Source organism: Geotrypetes seraphini, chromosome 3, assembly GCF_902459505.1.
Source record: "Geotrypetes seraphini chromosome 3, aGeoSer1.1, whole genome shotgun sequence".
In the NCBI taxonomy this organism is placed as follows: domain Eukaryota; kingdom Metazoa; phylum Chordata; class Amphibia; order Gymnophiona; family Dermophiidae; genus Geotrypetes; species Geotrypetes seraphini.
In genome coordinates, this window is record NC_047086.1 from 338,805,063 (window position 1) to 338,828,546 (window position 23,484).

Here is a 23,484-nt window from a genome sequence, read left to right on the forward strand (position 1 = left end):
TACCTTTGGAAGTTGGCCGGACAGACGGGAGCCAAACCCGCCTGTCCGGCAGGCAGCCAACGAAGGAATGAGGCCGGATTGGCCCATCCGTCCTAAAGCTCCGCCTACTGGTGGGGCCTAAGGCGCGTGGGCCAATCAGAATAGGCCCTGGAGCCTTAGGTCCCACCTGGGGGCGCAGCCTGAGGCACATGGGCCCAACCCGACCATGTGCCTCAGGTCGCGCCCCCAGGTGGGACCTAAGGCTCCAGGGCCTATTCTGATTGGCCCACGCGCCTTAGGCCCCACCAGTAGGCGGAGCTTTAGGACAGATGGGCCAATCCGGCCTCATTCCTTCGTTGGCTGCCTGCCGGACAGGCGGGTTTGGCTCCCGTCTGTCCGGCCAACTACCAAAGGTACGGGGAAGGGGGGGGGGGGGGTGGGGGGGGTCGCCAGGGGGGTCGCGGGTCGGCTGGGGGAGCGGTCGGAGGTTCTTGGGGGGGGCGGTCGTTGGGGGGAGGGGGGTTTGCGTCGAGGGCAGGAGGGCCTGGGATCCCTCCTGCCCGTAATGTAGTGCGGGGTGGGGTTAGGGGGTCGCCGTGGCCAGGAGGATTTGGGCTCCCTCCTGGCCCGATATTGTTGGGGAGTCGGCGGTCCTTCGGGGGGAGGGATGTATCGGACGTCGGGGGGGGGGGCATCAGGCTTTCAGGATGGGGACAGACCTTCAAGGGGGGACAGTGCACGGAAGTCAGGGGGGGGTGAACGGAGAGTCGGGACAGCGCACGGAGAGGCGGGGCAGTGCACGGAAGTCAGGGGGGGGTGAACGGAGAGTCGGGACAGCGCACGGAGAGGCGGGGCAGTGCACGGAAGTCAGGGGGGGTGAACGGAGAGTCGGGACAGCGCACGGAAATTCAGGGCAGTGCACGGAAGTCAGGGGGGGGTGAACGGAGAGTCGGGACAGCGCACGGAGAGGCGGGGCAGTGCACGGAAGTCAGGGGGGTGAACGGAGAGTCGGGCAGCATGCGCGGTATAATCGTGAGCGCGTTATACCAAAGTTTTTGTGCTTATCATCGTGATTTCTGCGCGCTATACACGTGTGCGCGTTTTATACGGGTGCGTGTTATTTGCGTGAAAATACGGTACTATAGCAGTGAGCTAACAGTTTAATGTGCTATTTCAGCACCAAGGGCCTGATTCTGTAAACTTCTTCTAACCACCCATAACCTTTAGGGGCCGGTCTGCACAGTTGTCAATAAACCGCTAGACATCCCTTATAGAATCATGCCAACCAGTGCCTAGGCATCGTGGAGGTAGGTGCCAGTATATTATCAGCACCTATCTAGGACACCTAGCAATGCCTAAGCTTACCATGCCTATTCTTTACCCCCTAATAATGTCTATTTTTCAGGTAGGCATTAGAGGGCACCTCTACTTAGGCATCACTAGGCACCAACAGAATTCTGTGCATAAATTTAATTAATTGTTTTTTAAAACTTTTTTTTTAAATAAAGATCAATTTCATGGTTAATTACCATACCAATAAAGCTTGTACAATTCTGGAGACCGCACCTTTAAAAAGATATAAATAAGATGGGGTCGGTCCAGAGGAAGGCTACTAAAATGGTTGGTGGTCTTCATCTTAAGGCATATAGAGACAGACTTAAAGATCTCAATATGTATACTTTGAAGGAAAGGCGGGAGAGGGGAGATATGATAGAAACATTTAAATACCTAAGTGGCATAAATGCACATGAGGCAAATCTCTTTCATTTGAAAGGAATCTCCAAATTGAGAGGGGATATGATGAAGTTAACAGGTGATAGGCTCAGGAATAATCTAAGAAAATACGTCTTTACAGAAAGGGTGGTATATGTATATAATGTCTCCCGGTAGAGCTGATGGAGGCAAGATTGTGTCTGAGTTCAAGGAAGCATGGGACAGGCATGTGGAATCTCGTAGGGAGAGCAGGAGATAGTTGCATCATGTTTCTTTGTAATTTGGGTTGTGCAGTTTATAGAATCTGGCCCTAACTGATTAGTGAATGTTAGGGAAAGAGCCTATTTGTTTCATGCATATAATCTGAATGGTTCAGTGTTATGTCTGTTATTTATTACTGGTATTATTTACAGGGGATGTTTTGCATTGCTATCTTTCAGAATTATGTCAGACTAAATTATATTTTCCTTAAAATTGTTGGGAAGCTACATTATGGGCTCCTTTTACGAAGGTGCACTAGGGGCTTGACGCGCGGAATAGCACGCGCTAAATTGCCACGTGCGCTAGCCGCTACCGCCTACTTTTGAGCAGGCAGTAGATTTTTGGCTAGCGTGCGCTAATCCTGTGCGTGCGATAAAACTGCTAGTGCACCTTCATAAAAGGAGCCCTATATGTGAGGTATATACAGTTCTTCAAGATATGTCAAAATAAGAGGAAGAGGGTACCTTTTGCCAATATAGAAGACCATCAAATACTATTGATTTTTTATCTTTTTTTTTTAAATAATGATTGACATTTACTACTACCAATCATTTTTATAATGCTTCTAAACATATGCAGCGCTATACATATTACATGCAGGTACTTTCTCTGTCCCCAGTAGGCTCATAATCTAAGGGATTTTTTTTTTCATTATAAAATTTTCATTGTACCATAGTATATACCCCTTGAGCAAGTGCACTGTTGGAACAACAAAGATAATTCTCTGCTTGGTATCAATTAGGAGGAATGTCATCAAGGGACGCTAACAGATTTAGCACATGTTAATGCTAAGATGCTGATATGAATATAATGGGTGTCTTAGTATTCAGCATACATTAATCGTTAGCATGTGCTAAATTGGTCAGCACCCCTTGATGAATTGCCCCCCCAAATGATCCCAAACACAGAATTATCTTTGTTGTTCCAACAGTGCACCTGCTCAAGGGGTATATCCTATGGTACAATGAAAATTTTATGGTGAAAAAATGCTAATATTTAAAAGGTTTTCTGGAAAAGTTTTTATTATTTTTTGCACTAATTCTAAGCTAATATTACTGTCTATCCTGTTATAAATAAACTTTGCAGTAGAAAGTTATAATACAAGCTAATATTAAAAAATGCACTATTCATAATACCAGGTTTTTTACCATAGGGCTCCTTTTACAAAGGTGTGCTAGGGCCTTAATGCACGCAATAGCACGCGTTAAATTCCCGAGCGCGCTAGCGACTACCGCCTCCTTTTTAGGTAATTTTGTGCGTGCGCTAAAAACCCTAGCGCACCTTCGTAAAAGGAGCCCATAATCTTTTTCTTGATAAAATAGTAAAATCATTTTTAAATGCAACTCAAGAAAGAAATCATTAGGATGTTTAGACAGCTGAACATTTTTTTAAAACTGCACTAACTTCTTCAGCTGTTCTACCAATAAATCTTCAAAATATTATTCTCCAACCTTTTGTTAGAAACTGTTAGTTTTGGTCTTTATATGGCTCTATATATGCGTTATAAAACATTACATACATCAGATTTCAATTAGACAAATACATAGATATGAAACCTGTTAAAAACAAGTATTTAGGATTAGCAAGATATAAATTAGTTTTTGTTTCCTGATCAACTAATATCTTGAGCTCTGTTGAATTTGTATATCTCATATTAAAACAATGTATATTGCAAGGCATTACATATTGAGGGTGTGTGAATGGATTAATTGAATAGCAAATCTTCTGCTACTGATTGACCACCGTTGGTAAATACAATTCAATTAGCAGTACACTAAAATAAATGTGGACAGCATAAATATAGACGAGAATACTGATGCTTCTGTAATGTTTTAGATTAATAGGCATTCAAAATTCTTCAGTTTTTGATTACGTCTTCCCTAGATGAATTCACAGTAATTGGGGTGGTTAATTTTATTTACACAGAGCCGTTCACAGCGCATTAAATAATAGAGATAATTGAACAAGAATTGTCAAGTGTGTACTGATATCAGGCATATTACAGAAGGGAATGTACATAAAACTTCATTTCTATGCAGTCATTGTTTATGGTAATTAAGTACACAGATTTATCCCTTGGTTGCCTTCCAAGCTTATGGCAACTGCTATTGTTGTGCTCCATTAATATGTAATCAGGAAATAGTTTAATTTTCTAATCTGCAGTTTGAGAATTCACTTTCTAACAACTCTTAATTACTGCATTGCCCTAATGATGCTCATGGTTATGAAAACTGAACCAATAAACCCAGTAGAAAAAGCCAGAGGTGGTACTTGCTTAATAAACTTGTTATGCCTTCAGCAGAGGGAGCTCAGTGTCCTTATAAGAATTAAGTTTATATTTAAGCATTATATATCTAGGGTTTTGCAGAGAGTTAGAATAATGTGGTTTTTGGAAATCAAATCATTTCAGTGGAAAAGAAAGATTTAGCCATATCAGCTTGTTTTGTGCAGTGTTCAAATTTATTTAGCATGTATATGTTTAATCCATTGCTTTTAACATGCCTTTCTTGTACAACCCCACTTTATTCCGAGATCAGTGGGTTATTTCAGTCTACCCACCAGGACTTTGTAGGAAGACTCAAACTTCAGAAGCTTAAACCCTCTTACCTCATCACTGTCCCTGTGAACATCAGTCTTTCTTCCTCATGTAATTTCCTCATGTAATTTCAGTCTTTGCATTCGTGGTATTTGCCCTCATGCTGCGGAGGTTCCCCGTGGGGACAGCTCTGACTGTGGGAGATTGCAGACCTTTGGGAAAAGTTTGCTTCTGGAGGGTTCCCTGCTTGTCAGTAAGCCCTCTGGATAGCCTGCATGTCAGATCAGGGCTCAGGGACTGTTTCCTTGGTAATTAGCTCACCCCAGGTTCCTAAGCTAGTAGATCGAATGTAGGCTACTTGGTTCCATGGAGGCACACTCAGGATTGGGGCCAGAGTGCATTCCTCCACCAGGCATTCTGCACATTGTGTCCAAAGGTAGTGGAGGTGACTGGCCATGGACATCAGGCCGGTGGGGCAGTCAGAAGATTCAAAGTTCAGCTTTCCAACAAGTTGAGGCAGAGGATCTCCCTGTGAGCTGTTCAGCATTGTCTACAGTGTTTTCCTGTCAGCACATGTTTCTCTGAGTACAGGCTGACAGCCTGAATCAGATATTTTGGGGGGTCTTTAAAAAGGGGTTTTAGGTAGTTTCCATGCATGATCTACCCCACCCCTAAAATCCTAAAATCACTATTTTTGAGGGTTCTCTGTTTATTTCTCGGGCTATTTTTAGTCAAAATAGGCCCTCAGCGACCATCTTTGATTTTTCCAGATTTGATTTTAAAATTATTTTTTATACTTGCCAGCTTCATTTTGAAAGAAAACCTCATAGATCAGTGTTCTTCAACCTTTTTACACCCGTGGACCGGCAGAAAAAAAAGAATTATTTTGTGTACCGGCAAACTACTAGGACTAAAATTTAAAAACCCCGTTTCCACCCCATCTCCGCGAGCTCGGTCTCCACAAATCATCTGATCCCATCCACACAAGCCTCAGTTATGATTTTATATTGAATATATTTTATTAAAGTATAAAAAGAAACAATATTCTGTACAATTGTCATTTTATAAATACAAATAATTCAGAGCAAGGATCAACAAAACCCCTGTCTCCCCTCCCCTTCACATATATCCCCTCTACTATCAAGAAAACTGAACAAGCCAAATTATTACAGAATGCTACACAGAAATATCATGCTAACAGAATACTGAAGTCACACATGACAGGAATAGTTTTAGGGGAGTGCAACTAGGGCAACTGCCCCCTGGTCAGAGAGCGCCCTAAGCCAGCTGGAAGCTAAAGAAGCACTGCCTGGGTTTTGCAGTCCCCAGTTATATCTAACACCAGCTCTAGCAGGATATATATTTCAAATCTGATATATTCTAATCACAAAATAGAAATAAACTTATTTTTTTCTACCTTTTGTCATCTCTGGTTTCTGCTTTCAATCTTCTTTTCACTCTCTTCCTTCCAGCGTCTACCCTCTCTGTCTCTTCAATCCAGCATCTGCCCCTTCCATCCACTGTCTGTCCTCTCCCCCTTCCATATGGTATCTGTCTTCTTTCTATGCCCCTCTCCCCTTTCTATCCAGCTTATGCCCTCTCTCTCCTTTTTTATATGATTCATTCCAGCTTCACTGCTCTCTTCATTTTTAACTCTCCTACACCAGATCTATCATCGTTGTCCCTCTCTGCTTATTTTTCTGCTGACCCCTTCCTATCATCAATCTCTCTACTTTCTCATGCCTGTGTCTCCCCTTCCCCTCCTCTAATCTCTCTGCCAGCTGTTTCCTTCCTTTTTTCATTCTCCCTTCCCTCCTCCTCCTGTCCAGCAGTAACTCTCTTCCCTTCCTCCCCTCCCAGCAGCATCTCTCCTTCTCCCTCTCCAGTAGCAGCTGTCCCTTTTTTTCCCTTGCCCAGCAGCTTCCCAGACTCCTTTCCCTCCTCCCCTCCCAGCAGCATCTCTTCTTCTCCCTCTCCAGTAGCAGCTGTCCCTTTTTTTCCCTTGCCCAGCAGCTTCCCAGACTCCTTTTCCTCTTCCCCTCCCAGCAGCATCTCTCCTTCTCCCTCTCCAGTAGCAGCTGTCCCTATTTTCCTTGCCCAGCAGCTTCCCAGATTCTTTTCCCTCCTCCCCTCCCAGAAGCATCTCTCCTTCTCCGTCTCCAGTAGCAGCTGTCCCTTTTTTTCCTTGCCCACCAGCTTCCCAGATTCCTTTCCCTCCTCCCCTCCCAGAAGCATCTCTCCTTCTCCTTCTCCCTCTCCAGTAGCAGCTGTCCCTTTTTTCCCTTGCTCAGCAGCTTCCCAGATTAATTTCCCTCCTCCCCTCCCAGAAGCATCTCTTCTTCTCCTTCTCCCTCTCCAGTAGCAGCTGTCCCTTTTTTTCCTTGCCCAGCAGCTTCCCAGATTCCTTTCCCTCCTCCCCTCCCAGAAGCATCTTTCCTTCTCCTTCTCCCTCTCCAGTAGCAGCTGTCCCTTTTTTTCCCTTGCCCAGCAGCTTCTGATAGTGGCTTTCTCACCTCCCAGCAGCTCTTCTTACTTCCCAGCGCAGTGATTCAGGAAGGCAGCCTCGGGTCCTTTGTTGGGTCGCGCCACCTCTGAGGAAAGAGGAAGTTGCATCATCAGAGGCAGCTGCAACTCAGCAAAAGCCCCGAGGCTGTCTTCGTGAATCGCTGCGCTGGGAAGTAAAGGAGAGCTGCAGAGAGGGGAGAAAGCCACTGTCGGAGGCTCCCCAAGATCTCTTCGGACCAGCGCAGACTTCAGATGTTGATCTTGCCGGCCCTGTGCGGAACGGCAGGAAGTTGAAGTGAGTCAATCTTGCCGGCCCTGCGCGGACCGGCAAAATTTCCTGCGGACCGGCAGTTGAAGAACTGTGACATAGATGACCTCCCCAGGGCAGAATCTCATAGATTCATGCCTCATTTGTGGTGGATGGCTGTCGGATACACAGCCATGCTCCATGTGCACAGAGGGGTGCGAGGCTTGCCCGGATTCGGTGCCTTCAAACTCCAAGGAGGGTCTTCTAGCACTTTCTGTCCCAACTCCTATGAAAGTAGCATCAGGGGGCCTTGGGGAGTGTGCAGGCGATGTTTTGGCAAAACGCAAGCACGTCGCAGGAGATAAACCCCCATAAATCTTCCAAACAGTCCAAACCTAGTACACAGGGAATGGCTTCTGCCGCAGAGGATTGGTTTTCCCCAGATTTTGTTAATATGCTTTATCAGGCATTCTTGGTTAGAAAGTTTCTTCCTATTTCCCTTCTGCCAGACTCCATGCCAGTAACAGTGATCCCTGCTCCATGCCAGTAACAGGTCTTCTCTCCTGCCTCCTCTTAGGGGTGCTGGCAGGTAAGCCGGTAGTGCCCACAGTTGCACCTGATACGCTTTCCATGCTTCTGCTTTCGCGGTGGCTGCAGATGTTTCAGATCTGGTGGATCTCCAGGATCCAGATAAGTGCGGATCCCCTTATTTGAGAGAGGATCCCACTGTGCGCAGATTTTTCCAGCACATGCTTCTTGTGGATTTGATCTCTGAATCTCTCCAGGAATTAAAACTGCAGTCTGACCAGACTGTCTCTGCAGAATGTTCCTTCATTTGAAATGCTTCCGGACAAATCTTGACTACTCTTGGCATGCTAATATAATTTGAAAGTCATTTTCTGTAACATCGCTGTCTGTATACAGTCTCTTCCTCTGTAAACTGCTCTGAACTGCTTGTGGTATTGCGGTATACCAAAAATAAAGTTATTAGTATTATTATTATTATATACTTTCTTGTGCCAAAGAGAGGCTCTGAAGGGTGGTGGTCTATTCTGAATCTTCAGCACGTGACTGTGGCTCTTAAGATTCCACGATTTCGAAAGGAGACCATGCATTCGGTCATTGCAGCAGTGACTCCAGGACAGTTTCTTGCATCTCTGGATCTTACAGAGACATGCTTGCACATTCCCATTTTTCTGGCCCACCACTAAGTTTTGCGGGTTCATGTGGAACAGCATTATCAGTTCTCAGCCCTGCCCTTTGGACTGGCTTCAGTGCCCCAGACCTTCACTAAGGTGATTGGTGTGCACAGGACCAGGCGGACCCCTATTCAGCTCTGATCTCGCTAATTCTCGCCTTTCTTCAGGCTAGTTTGGATAAAGGCCTTATAGTGGCTTCATTTTGAGTCTATGTGGTCGGGCTCTCCTTTTTTAGATCCTGGAATCGTCGGTCTTCCTTGGTGTCTCCTCCTTTTGAGCCTCTTCAAGATTCTGCCCTCTTGTACTTAACACTGAAGACCATTTTTTCTGGTCACCATTACAGGGACACATCAGATGTCAGTACTGCAGGCTTTGTCTTGCAGAGATTCTTTCCTCCATATTTCAGGGAATTTTCCTTCAGATGGTTCCTTCCTGCTTGCCAAACATGGGTTCCAATGTCAGTGGTTCTAGTGTTTCTCCAGAGAGGTTTGACGTTGGCTCCCTCAAAGTATAAGTGGCAAGACTCTCATGTTTTAGGGCTCGAGTAGAAAAAATCCAGATGTTGCCAGATTTTTGAAAGGAGTATTGAAACTGCATCCTCCTCTGTGACAGCCATTCCCAATGTGGAATCTTAACTTGTAGGCCCTCAGTAAAGCTCTGTATGAGCATTTGCAAGAGTTGTCTCTGATGGATTTTACCAATAAGAGTTTTTTTTCTAGTAGCTATTGCTTCAGCAAGAGTAGCTTCAGAGCTACAAGCTTTGCCATGTAGAAATCACTTCCTCAGGTTTATAGAGGCAAGGGTCTCCCTCCTTATGATCCCTTTCTTCTGCAAAAGTGGTCTCTGACTTCAACATAAATCAGGAAGTCTGACTACTCATGTTCCTTCCCACAGGGTCACATAATATACCCCCTAAATAAAAAAAGAAAAAACTCTAAGGCTTCTAGTTCAAGCTGGATTTGTGTAGCTATTGCTTCAGTATATATTGAGTGTGGTAAACTACTGATGATCACTTCTTCATGGGTGGAGACCCAGGTAGTGTCACCCAAGAAAATTTGTAGGGCAGCTACATAATTTAATATTCATACTTTCAGAGTGGAGGTGGCAGCACGAAAGGACTCCATTTTTAAGTCCTCGATGCCCATAGCAAGCTCATCTGCCCCACCCTAGACTCAGGAGACTGCTTTGGCACGTCCCTCTGGTTCAAGACTCATATGCCTTTTGCACTAGAGGGGCAGATTAGGTTCTTACCTCAATAACTTCTTTCTAGTAGAAACGCATGTGAGTCTTGAAGGCCCACCCAGTCAGTTTTCAGTTAGCCTGATTGCAGACTCAGACATGCATGTATTTTGAGATGTTGGTGTTTGTTGGCAGATAGATCCAAAGAGTACTGATTTATCTCTCTGTTTCAATGAGAAAAGTGAGAGACTGGAAAGCTACATAAGTGTTAGTGCTGGTTGCACTCAGGTACTGTAGATGGCTTGTTCATTTCCATCTTGTTTTCAGTTATGATTTCATTGGCATGACTTATTGCCTTTGACTTGTTGCAGATCAAAACAGAAATGGTTTGGTCAGGGAGTACCCCATATCTCACCTCCTTATTTCTCCTCTTATAGAAATTATCAACTGCTTTGATATGTACTGAGGAGATGGGGCCCAGCCCAGAGATGCAGGAGGTGGAGCTGAGAGAAAAAGGTAGATGATGCCTTCTGCAAACTCATATGCTTTTCTACTAGAAAGAAAATTATTGAGGTAAGAACCTAATTTTCCCTTACCCCTTAAATCTTGTTATCTCAAGTGTTCAATCAAAAAATAAAAGTAAAGAACTTCTGGCACTAATGATTTATAAGCTGTAAAAGAATAGCTTCTGATTTCCACCTAAATCAGTCTTAGGCATCCTAGAGGTAGGCATTGGTATATTAGGCTAGGTTTACTTAGCCTAATTTACCAGCACCTAATTCGGACACCTAGCAATGCTTATGTCAACCATGCCTATTCTCTGCCCCTAACCACGGACTCAGGTGTTGCTAGGCATCCTAAGAATTTGGCACTGAGCTCTTAATTGTTAATTTAAATTTTTTTTGATTGGCTGAAAACTGACATTGTTAATTACCAAGCCGGTTAAACCAATTAAAAAAAAAATTGCCTGGGATTCCAAATTTAGGTGTCACTAGGCGTCTTTGATTAGGTCACCTAGAGGCACCTAATATAGGTGTCCTATACAGAATCAGGCTCTTAGTGCATGCTAAGTTTTAGTAAAAGAGCACCTTGGTTTCTTAATAAATTTTGAATTTTTTTTATTGTTGTTTCTCTACTCATGTGTAGACTTTGACTCATTGACATTGAGGGTTGACCATATATTTTTTTTCTTTTGTTGTATTTACTCATGATGTTATTTTCCTATTACTGAGGTCTCTCTTTTTTCTGGTAAATGCTGCATAAAAATAAAATTTAAAAAGTTTCATTCATGCTTCATTGTTTGGCATTCATCTATATGTTTAAATACTAATTTTGTTCATAAATTAAACTGCTCATCACCCTATTTTGACTAAAGATTTAAGCTGAAGTACGTGAGTAGCATAGAATGCATTTCTTTGCAGAAACACAAACAGCTAGGCAAGCTGTAAGTATATTATCAGGCAAGTTCTTTCAGAAACATATTGCTAAAGAAGCTTAACATTAATTATTGTAACTTTGGGAAGATTACATCCACACTAGCCTTGTAAGAAGCAGCATACACTTCTTGACCTCCAGTGCTAGAGCTTTAAGACACAAGAATGGCATTTTACCAACTTTAATGGGATAACCAGTATAATCTTTCAACAGTATGGGAAATAAAAGTGTTCAGAGCATAATACCCTTCTGAGTACTGATAGAGGCTGTCTATTGTGCATGCAGTTATCATAATTTATGTTTTCTCTTTTATTTATTATGGATGGAACAAATCTAGATTCTGTAAATGACTAATCTATTTGGATATTGAATTTTTTTATGCACAATAATTTGGCATTTTTCTGTGGTGTCTTATACAGCTCTTTGCCATCTACACTTTAAGTTCTTCTGTGCATTCACTAAAGAAAATCAGAGGAGTTTGCACTTGCCAGCATGTATATGTTTAAGGATTAACATATTTCTTCTGCCTAGTACAATGGACAGACTGACCAAATGAAAGAAATAATTTAATCTTTCAATATGGATGTACAGTAGCTGGAATATAATTGAGTCTGATTTGATTGACTTTTGTTAATTATCTTTATTAAGCATTGATCAGGCCTGAAATGCTTTTAATTGCAAACTACCCATAGTCAGGATGTTTTTCATGGAATGCAGAGTACTTGTTTCTCAAATAGAGAGGCAATGATATGATTTTAACCAGGTTTATTTACATAGTTCAGTGCATGAGATTGTTTGATTCTGATTAATTTTAATAGCTACATCTAACATCATTCTTAATTAGAATAATCTCTAAAGCCAGTTAAATGTTTCAGAAGACAGTTTAATTAGCTAATCTACAGAGGCTACCCTCCCCCAAATGTGCAGTAGTATTAGGCTTGGTGTTAGCCTTTCAAACAGTCCGATGAAAGGGGATTTTGGGAAGATTAGAGGACAGGATACTTTAGACATTGTTCGTTAATCATTTGATATGTAGCATCTACAAACTTTCACAAAGAAGAATGAATTTAAATCAAATTTGATTTGATTAGTTAGCATGAATTACAAGGTGTATAACATCCAGTGATAAGGCTTATTTAATAAACACATTCTTTTAATTTTTAGTGTGGTAGAAATACATGCTGGAGAGTACCAGCAACTGGATATATCAGATAACCATTCTAAAAAGGATAGGGCATGTTTCCCAGAAATAATGACATTGCTGGAATATCCTAGGGTAATTTCAGATTTCAGACGCTGAAGTCTGAAATGTTAAACAGAATTTTCTATATATTTCTTCTGACATGCAGCTCCTGATTGGTAAGGCCCAACTTTAGTGCAGGAAGAGACAGTCGGAGCATACAGCAAGTGATTTCCTTCCTTCAGCAAGTGATTTCCTTCCTTCGCTGCTCTCTCCTGCCTCTCCAGCTGTCCTCTCCAGTCTCCTGCATGAAAAAACGTATTTGTGGTTTTTCAAGATTCGCAGGAGTTCCTGGAACGGAACCCCCCGCGAATTTCGGGGGAGTACTGTATTGTAAAATCAAATATATCTTTTAATAGTATTGCCAGACCTCCGCCTCTTTTTGAACTTCTAGCTAATGAAATTATTTTATAACCCTGAGGTAAAAAATCATTTATAATAACGTTATTATCAGAAATCATCTGAAGGTAATACAATATCCGGTTTTGTTTCCTCCAGCCAATCTCGTACCAGAACAGTTTTGTTCCTAATAGACTGAATGTTCAAATATGTACTCTTTAAGTCAGTGTATGCTAACACAGTAGCACCCTTTGACAAATTCCTTCTATGTCTCTAAAAGAGACTCATACATTGACCCCAGTGGCACATACATACTCTTGTCCAGATTTACATCTGTTCCCAGACTGTAGCCCGGGGTATACATATAAGTAAGCACCATCTTATTGAAACATATACATATTTAATCAGCTGCACAATTTTATTAGAGCCATTTTCATCAATTGCAGGTAGAAAATGTTTTCTTCAATTACTCTTTTAATGTGCAGATTTGACTACAATTTATCATATCTTTAGTGCTGAAAAGTATACACAGCACTGTAAATCAACATGCAATAGACAGTCCCTTCTCAGATGAGCTTACATTCTAATTGGACAGACAGACAGGGCTCCTTTTACTAAGCTGCAATAGCGTTTTTAGCGCGCGCTAAACCCGCACTATGCGGCTAGAACTAATGCCAGCTCAATGCTGGCGTTAACATCTAGCGCGCTCAGCAATTCTGCGCGCGCTAAAACCGCTATCGCAGCTTAGTAAAAGGAGCCCATAGAGTTTGGGAAGTTTCTTGAAGAGAGAATGTAATTTTATGGTGAGTGGGAGTTAGGAGTTGAAGGCAGCAACGAAAAAGTAGCTATTATCTTGGATTTGAATATGCCAGAGATGGCGCCTGATGTAATGACTCAGGCAGTTTGTTCCATGCAAATGGCGCAGCAAGATAGAAGAACAGAGTCTGGAGGTGGCAGAAGGGTACGGATAGGAGGGACTTGCCAGATGAACAGAGTTCATAGGAGGGGAGCACAGGGGGAGAGAAGTGTGAAGAGATATTGAGGGGGCTGCAGAGTGAGTATACTTGTAGTTCAGTAAGAGGAGTTTCAACTGTATTTGGAAATGGATGGGGAGCCAGTGAAGTGGCTTGAGGAGAGGGGTAATGTGAGCGTGGCAGCTCTCACGGAATACAAGCTGTGCGGCTGAATTTTGCATGGATTGAGGGAGTTGAATGGAAGACCTGAGATAAGCAAGTTGCAGTAGTCTAAGGAAGAGATGATGAGAGTGTGGATAAAGGTTTTTATAGAGTGCTTGGAGAGGTCAGCTTTTGGTAATATTATAGAGGAAGAAGCGTCAGGCATTATAGTTTGTTGGATCTGAACGGAAAAATAGAGAGAGAGGAGTCATAGATAATCCCGAGGTTGCGAGCCAATGAGACGGGAAGGAGGAGAGTCCATAGAGCACAGGTGTCAAAGTCGGTCCTCGAGGGCCGGAATCCAGTCGGGTTTTCAGGATTTCCCCAATGAATATGCATGAGATCTATGTGCATGCACTGCTTTCAATGCATATTCATTGGGGAAATCCTGAAAACCCGACTGGATTACGGCCCTCGAGGAGGGACTTTAACACCCCTGCCATAGAGAAAGAGAATGGGAGTAGGGGGAAGTGGGTTTAGGTGGGAAGATAAGGAGCTTAGTTTCTATTGTATCTTCTGTGAAATCCTGTTTTATAATTAGGGCTTCTGATTTTAGGTTTTAAATGATAAAACACCAATAAAGTATTCCTGAGGCAAATAAATCAAAATATTTGTTTATTGGACAAACACAAGAAAAACACCACTTCCCCTGGTAATTTCTCAACCTTTTCCTGTCTTGTTTTGTATCTTCAAAAATAAATACAATCGAGAGAAAAAAAATTTTTAAACTAAATATATAACTCAGTTCTCAAAACAATATAATCACAAAACAAGAAAATTCAAGTAGATTCAAAAACATATACAGAAAAATGACAAAAAGGATAAATATAAATGTGTGCTCAGTGAAATCAACATTAGAAATGCCATAGACAGACTAAAAAGATGTTAAACATGTACATCATAGCACATGCCCTCCCTACCTCCAATTATGAATTTCTGATGGTTCTTTACATTTATTACTGTTGACTTATATACAAGTTTTGTATTATGCCTAGAATACGAGCATAACTTTCGATTTCTAGTTCCTTTGTGTGTATCTTGTTGTACTTGACAAAAATTTCAATAAAATACATTGACTCAAAAAAAGGTAAGAAAAATACTTATCGCAGCCGTTTTCTCTGATGTCCTCTCCTGATCAGGAAGGCAATACCGTAGTTAATGTGCCATGACGTTTTGTCTTATCTGGCAAACAAAATCTTGTGTTCCCCAGTCCCCAAATCTTCAGTGAAAATCAAGCCAAAAACAAAACTGCATCCAAAAAATAGTCTATACACACTCCACATCGAAAACAGTATAATCCAAATGCTTCTGAAAACTCCCCTTAACTTCCTCGACACAGATTGTGTTTCAACTGCTCTTTTTCAAGAGAAAGAATCCAATACTGAACCTGGGGAAAAACACAAGAGAAAAACATCAGCACAAACCTCCAACGGGGCTCAAAAGGCTCAGATATCATTTACCAAGCTTCAATAAAACAGTTTTTAAAAGCAATGGCAAAAAAGATTTCTTAAAAGCATTTGCTGACTTGTCTTACTAGGAGGGGGAAGAAAAGACACCAACTACCAAACACAGGAGAAACCACACCCACCAAACAGACTCTCGTGAGAGATTCAGGAAGCGCAGAGCTTTAAGCAATCTAAAGAGTAACGTGAGCTCCACAGTTGCATAACTTGGAATCATCAAGAGAGCCTGGTGGGGAAGGTGGAGCAAAACAGAGTTCTTCACAGAAATCCAAAAAAATATAGAAGGGAAACTGATATTAGTGGAATACCAGCCACTCTCATCTCTCTATTAAGACCCTGCAGGATCACAGTGCCCCATTCAAAGATCAAACACTGCTCTTGGTAAGTGAGTAGCTGGGAAATATCACCAGCATTAATAGAATAGAACTGTTTCAAAACACAAAACTTTAAATCAGATAGAGTGTGGTTAGCCTGACTCCAGTGCTCAACCAGAGGAGACTCAATTTTGTTGGTACGAATGCAGCTCAGGTGCTCAGCGATTCTGATTTTTATAGGTCTCTTAGTCTGTCCAATATAAAGTTTATGACAAGGGCACATTTTGCCATAAACTACCTGAGCTGAATTACAGTTGGTAGTATATCTTAATTCAAAACTGATGTTAACATTAGGAATCTCCAGAACATTAGTATCCATTGAATATTGACAATACCTACATGTCCAACAAGGAGCATGACCATGCTGAAAGTTTGTAACTGTAAGTCCATCACAGTGCTTTAAACGTTCTCCAAGATTCCTGTCCTGTTTAAAGGTGAATCTAGGCTTCTCTTTAAACACAGAATGAAATCTCAAAAGGTGCCAGTGATGAATGATAATATTCTGAAGAGGAGCGAACAAGGGAGAAAATGGCAGAACACAGGTAACCCTGTGATCAGGCTCACTATTGACAGGTTTAGGATAAAAAAAGCCATTCGCGCTTAGTGCAAATGGCCCGCTTGGCAGCACGTTTAGTGATGCTAGCGGGATACCTGCACTCACCTAACGTCCTGTTCATGTCATGAATCTGAACCCTAAAATCCCTCTCAGAGGAACAGAGATATTTAAGTCTCAACATCTGTCCTGTCAGAATACTATTCTGAAGAGATCTGGGGTGATAGTTACGATAAAGCAGCACAGAATTGGTATCAGTGTTCTTACGATAGATGGAAATTTTAAATTTACCTGCATCATATGTTAGCTGTATATCTAAAAAATTTACAGAGGTATGGTGACTTATAGCGGTAAATTGGATATTAGAGTTACAGGAACTGAGATATATAAGAAACTCGTCTAACTCACCTTGAGTGCCTCTCCAGATAACAAAAATATCATTAATGTATCTCTTCCAATAGATCACTTTGGGGGAAAAAACAGAAAAATATACATGCAGACCTTCAAACACTGCCATAAAAAAGGCAAGCAATAGAAGGGGCTACAGTGGCCCCCATAGCCACCCCCTTTTTCTGTAAATAAAATGATCCCTATATTTGAAGTAATTTTTGTTAATCACAAAATTGGCCATAGATAGCAATAAAGGTAACCGATTACCCACATATTGGGAAAGAGTGCACATAGCCTGAGACTGAGGAATACTGGTATAAAAAGCAATGATGTCCATAGTAACCAAAAGAACCTTATCCTGTATATCATTCAGTATGGTGACAGATTAAAGTTGAGAAATCAGATCCATAGAGTCATGGACATAGGATCTAATCTTCCTAACAAAGGTCTGGAGATAGAAGTCAATGAATTGGGAAAGGGGTTCAAAAAGGAGCTTCCTACAGGATACAATAGGGCGACCAGGAGGGTTAGTAAGCGACTTATGGACCTTCAGAAGGAATTATATGACAAGAGTGACTGGAAATTAACAAAATAGATATTTAAATTCTTTAGTGGAAATCACTCCATCACTGTTGGCCTGATTTAATAAGTCATACACTTCCTTCTGAAGGTCCGACATGGGATCAGCATCAAAATGAGTATACACGTCAAAGTCAGACAACTGATGGTAAGCTTCAGCCTGATAACTCATAGAATCAAGAAGCACTACCCCTCCCCCCTTGTCCGCTTGAGTAATCACAATGGAAACATCCTGAGATAGAGATTTCATAGCTGTGTTTTGAGCACGAGTAAGATTGTATGGCCGTTTTATCTTTTTATCATCAAGAGAGGCTAGATCCCTAAGGACTAATTTCTCAAAGGCAGAGATGATATCATCCAGTTGTCCAGGAGGGGACCCAAGTAGAAGGAACTTGATGAGTGTCAGAAAAGGTTTTATTATCGGCATTGGTATCCTCATCCCAGCCAAAATACAATTTAAATTTCAATGCTCTAAAAAACTTATGAAGATGGGCATAAAGTATCATAGGCACTCACAGGAGTAAAGGGAATAAAGGACATTCCCAATTTGAGTACAGACTTCAACGGGAGTGAGGGTTCTGGAAGATAGATTAAATACTGTTGTTATTGATTCTTCGTAGTTTTGCGTCCTCTAGTTTTGCTGGGTACTGACATCGTTTTGTTGTTAACTCGCATTGGAGGTGGTAGTCGTAAAAAAGAATTTGGTAAGCTGACAGTAGAAGTTTTATCATTCGAGGAGACTGCATTCATCATGGATCCTGGGGAACATAAGATTTTGTTTGCCAGATAAGACAAACGCCATGGCACATTAACTATTTCCTTCCTGATCAAGAGAGGACATCAAAGAAAACAGCTGAGATAAGTATTTTTCTTACCTTTTTACTCTGTTTATTCATAATTGTGGAGGTAGGGAGGGCGTGTGCTATGATGTACATGTTTAACATCTTTTTAGCCTGTCTATGGCATTTCTGATGTTGATTTCACTGAGCACACATTTATATTTATCCTTTTTGTCATTTTTCTGTATGTTTTTTAATCTACTTGAATTCTCTTATTTTGTGATTGTTTTGTATCTTCCACACAATTTTTTACCTTTTCGTGTTGAAAACTCCTAAGTGACACAAACTTAAATATTTGATTTCCACTAAAAAAGGTATCATGCAATATTACCTATGGTACAAAAATATCAAATTGTTTGTACCTGGAAAATAAACTTCTAAGAAGAAAAGCTCTATTTATAATTCAGTAAGTGCATATTTCATAAGGTGAATATTGGCTCTTTTTTTTTTAATATGGCTCACCTGTTGTCTAGACTTATATGCTGTATGAGTAGTTTGTAGATAATACAGAGTTTACCCAAACTTAGAATTTGCATGAGAAGTAGACTATATATTAGCAGACTGTAATAAAGAAGAATATTCCATGGCCCAGTCTAGTGACTTAGGGGAGAATTCATCAATTTGCGCAAAGCGATATAGCGCGTGCTGTGTTAGCACATGCTAACGCTAAGACACCTATAAGAATATAATAGACATGTTAGCATTTAACATGCAATAATCATTAGTGCATGCTAAAAATGCTTGACGCTTGTTGATGAATTTCCCCCTTAGTGGTTGTGGACAGTGTTGTCACAGGAAATCTAAGATCATTTCTGAACTAGCCTTTGCACCTCTAGCAAGCTGAAATTGTTTGTACCAAAGCAGCAATCTTCACAACTCCCAGATGTTGTCCCATTCATTATAGAGTAGCACTTAGTGGTCAGGCGTGCGTAGTAGACTCAAGAAGCACTGTTACTGTATATACTCGAATATACACTGGGATTTTAGGGCCCAAAAATGGGGGTCTCAGTTTATATTTGGGTCAGTACTGACCCACCCCTCTCTCGAACTTCTTGCAGGCCTCTACTGTGTTTGCCATGAGACCTGGTGGTCTAGTGATGGCCGGGACAGGAGGGATCCCTCCCACCTACTGTCCCAGCCAATTCTAAGAATTTTTACCTCCTTCCCACCTCCCCCGCATACCTTTAGTATCCGTAGTGGTCCAGCAGTGATTCACAATAGGAGTGACGACCTTTCGCTCCTGTCTGTTCAGGTGCCGTGAATTCACGGCAGCCAATCAGCTAGAGCTCTGCACAGGCAGGAGCAAAGTAAGGTTGCTCCTGCTGCAATTCACCAGTGAACCACCAGGGATACTAAATATATGCGTGGGAGGCAGAAGGGAGGTAAAAATTCTAAGAATCGGCTGGGACAGGAGGCGAGAGGGATCCCTCCTATCCCAGCCACTTCTGGACTACCAGGTCGGGAGAAGGCTTGTGGGCCGGCGACGTGCAATCGCTGCACACTGGCCCTTCCCTTCCCTTCTTTGAGTTGCGCCGCAGTGGCAGTGGACCTGGGCAAGAGGAGGAGGAATTAGCGGAGGGTAGGCAGGCTTCATCAGCACGGCAGGGAGGGCGGAAGGCAGTGTCCGGCGCGGCAGGAGAGATAAAGGCTTGGAAGGCAGTGAGGGGGAGAAGGCACTAACTCGGGACATGGGAGGTCGGGAGAACGAAGGACAAAGGCTGGAAGGCAGTGAGGAGGCACGAACTCGGGACATGGAAGGGAAGTAGGTCAAAGAACAAAGGCTGGAAGGCAGTGAGTGGGAGGGGCACGAACTCGGGACATGGGAGGGAGGAAATAGAAAGGGACAATTGTAGGGCCTGAGTGAAGAAAGGAAGGATGGAGACTCATGAAATCACCAAATAAAGGTAGGAAAAATGATTTTATTTTCAATTTAGTGATCAAAATGTGTCAGTTTTGATAATTTATATCTGCTGTGTGTATTGTGTGTATATGAAAAATGAAAGTAACAGCCTGGCAGGGAAGGGGAGACAGGATACAGAGCCTGGCAGGGAGTGTGAGGTTGGGTGCAGAGCCTGGCAGGGAGTGTGAGGTTGGGTGCAGAGCCTAGCAGGGAGTGAGGGGGGCTGGGTGCAGAGCCTGGTATATATTAGTACACAATTTGGTTCAGAATGGTTTTTTTTCTGGTTTTCCTACTCTAAATCTAGGGTGCGTCTTATGGTCCGGTGCGTCTTATGGAGCGGGGAAAAATACGGTAACCTGGAAACCATAGAAACTAAGAGAACATCCAGGGCCCTCCTTCCCCCCAAAAGTGCTTAATTTCCACAGTGAATGTGCATCCAGCTATCTAGATATTTAGACTTAGTAAAACAGATGATTTCATTATAGGAAATACTTAATTTCATTCTAGGCCAATAAATGTCTTATAATTTGCTGAATTTAAATAGCATTGAGTGTATTTTGATAGTTATAATGAAACTTTTGTTTCTTACTGTTTATTGAAAGCTTCTATACCGCTGCTAATGACTGAGGGAATCAGTTTGGGGTGGTTTATATGAGCTTTGTAATGGTGTTACAATACAGAGTTTGGGTTTCCTGGGATGGTTTTAATATAGGCATTATTAAACCTTAATCAATTCTTGTACTTTTGTAAAGGTGTTACAATACAGAGCTAACGTTTTCTGAGTTGGTTCTCAATACAGCCCTCTTAAAACATAATCAATCCTTTTTCTCATTTCCACCTATAATATAGTCAATCAAGCTGCTTATACATACCTACTTGTATATACTATATAAAATATACCATATATTTTCCTACTTGTATATACTATATAAAATATACCATATATTTTGGCCCTATTATGGAATAAAGTGAAACATTGAAATATCCAGCCAATCTTATACATACGAAGTGAAGATAAGACAAGTGATATGCCAAGAATATGCCTCAGGGTTCTCTAGTTGCTTTAATTCAAAAATAAATGTAATGTTCTAATAAAATTTTAATAGCATACACTCCTGAAACATAAATACTTACATATGTTAAGTTTTGTTGTATAGCTAAGTATGTGCATGTCTTTCTGGTAAATGAATTTTACTCTCCTATAAATTTTACTATCCAGTATTCATTTTGTGTTGCTATAAAACACAAAATTTTATGCAGACTTTAAGTCTTTTGGAGCTTGTTAACACTCAGCCTCAGTTTCTTGTATATATTTGTGCATCTGCTTGTGATCACAAATGTGCAGCAGCTAATAGTGTGCACTGAATCCAAGTCTCTGAATTTGCATTGTAACCATATGCAAATCTATTTACATAGGAATAGGACTTGGGCTTCTTTAGAGAAGGCAACAAAGTTGAAAATGGAGACCAACAAATAAATGAAAGTTCTCTAAATCCACTGGATAATAGTGACTGTGTTGAGGCTAAACACAATGTTAAACTAAACAGACGGATTATTCCTGGGTTTTGCATCAGTTGTTTTCTGCCGGGTGGCCTCACTTGTCAAAAAAAATGTTTAACTGGAGAACATTCACATGGCACTTTCTAAAAGAAGTATGGTTAATTCCATCAAAGCTCAGAAATCAGTCATTAATTTATTCTAACCTCCAATTGTTGGTCATTTGTGAAACATCTGGCCTTTAAGTCATAGGAACCTCAACGCAAGCACAAAGTGAATCCTTCTGAAGTTGCAGCTCTGTTGTAATGGGGAATCAATTTCAGCTGGTTTGTATTTATGTGTCTATATTTACTTTTGCATCTATATAATTTTTCCTTTATTGAAAACAATGTTTTAATATGAGTTTTGATTGTTTGTGCCAGTTCCCAGATCTAACAAAGTTTCTTGTGTTCAGCCTATCTTGTCTTTTCTTGGTAGGTTAAGAGTTTGATGGCAGTTGTGCTGCTAGAAGCCAGAAAATATATAAAAAGCATTCTAGAAAGGCATACACTATTTTCTGTGTGACTAAGTAATTGTCAACATTTGTTTTTAAGCTGGACTTAGATGTTCCTGACTGCCCTCTAATTTAACATGTCTTTTTCCAGAAAATTCTTATTCAAAAAGTTTTGGTAGGAGAATGCAGTCAGAAAAATAAGTATCTTTGCTACTGTAAACACTTTAAAAAAGTATGCAAAATAGTCTTCACTGCAGTAAGTATAAAATTATGCAAATCACTTGGAGAATTATTTTTTCTTAACGTGCAGCAAAATATGGAAACAAAATGAATTTGTGTATGTACTTATGAATGTCATAGATGACATTTTAACTATCCCAAAAGCTGAAAGTAAATCTCAGATTTTATATATTATGATGTTAATTTTGCTGTATATTTTCATTGTGATGACATTCCATTACAAAATAGAATCTAAGATTATACCTGTGATATTAGTGTTTGCATGAGCAAAGCTTGGAATTCAAGTTAAAAAGGTACTGTACTACAAGTCCAGCTTATAAAAGTAAGCACCATCTCATATGCCATTCTTGTATAATAGGTTTGGTAGTTTGCAAGGTAACTTTTAAATTTTCATTTTTTTATTAAACTTTCAGCTTTCCTCAGAAGGTAATGAAGGAAATTAATTCCCCCTCCCCCTTTTTATGAAGCCGTGTTAGGGATTTTTATCACAGTCCACGGCGGTAAAAGCTCCAACGCAACTGCTAGAATAGAGTTCGTATGAGTGTCTGCGCTTTTACCACCAAGGCCAGCAATAAAAAACCCTAACATGACTTCATAAAACGGGGGTAATAGAGCTGCACTTTGCCATATTTCTGTGTCTTACCATACTCTATAACTTGGCACATGTATATAAAGGTTGGCTTTTCAAATGGGTTTATGATTTAATAGCAGTTGTACTTATTTTTTATAATTATTTAGTGTACTTGGTTAGTAATAGCTGGTATCTATTTAGAAGCCTTCTAATTGTAATTTGTCCAATGAATCTGTTTTGCTATATAATTAAGGACAGATAGTTTTTGAAGTGTGGATTTGTAAATAGTATAGTCATAGCAGTGCAAAGATCTGTTTCATTAGATTCTATTAAGTCCACATAAAGTGGGTATGGTCTAATTTGCTAAGCTTTTTTTCTCATAGACAGAGAATAGTACAGCTTTAGTAAATAAGGCTCCTAGGGCCCATTTACTAAGCTATACTAAGTTTTTGCAGCTAGCACACAGTAATAAAAAAAATAACACATATATCTCTGTGTTGATGTTGGATATTTCTAGCAATTTCCCATTCGGCTAATAAAGAAAAATTCTTTTAAAGCATGTAAACTGTATTGCAGATAATGCAATGCAGTTAACTACAATATTCAGGTGGTGGTAACTGTGTCACATCACCTTCTGCATTAACAGATAATGCTCAGTAATCACCTTTGTATGTAAGGCGCAATAAGGCCTTCTAACAAGATGGCAGCCGATTAGGTCATCATTTGCACTGTCTCCCTTTTCTCTTTTATTTCTCTTTTTATTTTTGGTCTTCTACTG

At 40.9% G+C, this 23,484-nt stretch overlaps 1 protein-coding gene across 8 annotated transcripts in view; it reads left to right on the forward strand.

The window, feature by feature from the left end:
* The window catches only part of EHBP1 (EH domain binding protein 1), a 617,593-nt gene that overhangs the window by 485,931 nt on the left and 108,178 nt on the right, over positions 1 to 23,484 (forward strand). The gene's annotated exons all lie outside the window — the stretch shown is intronic.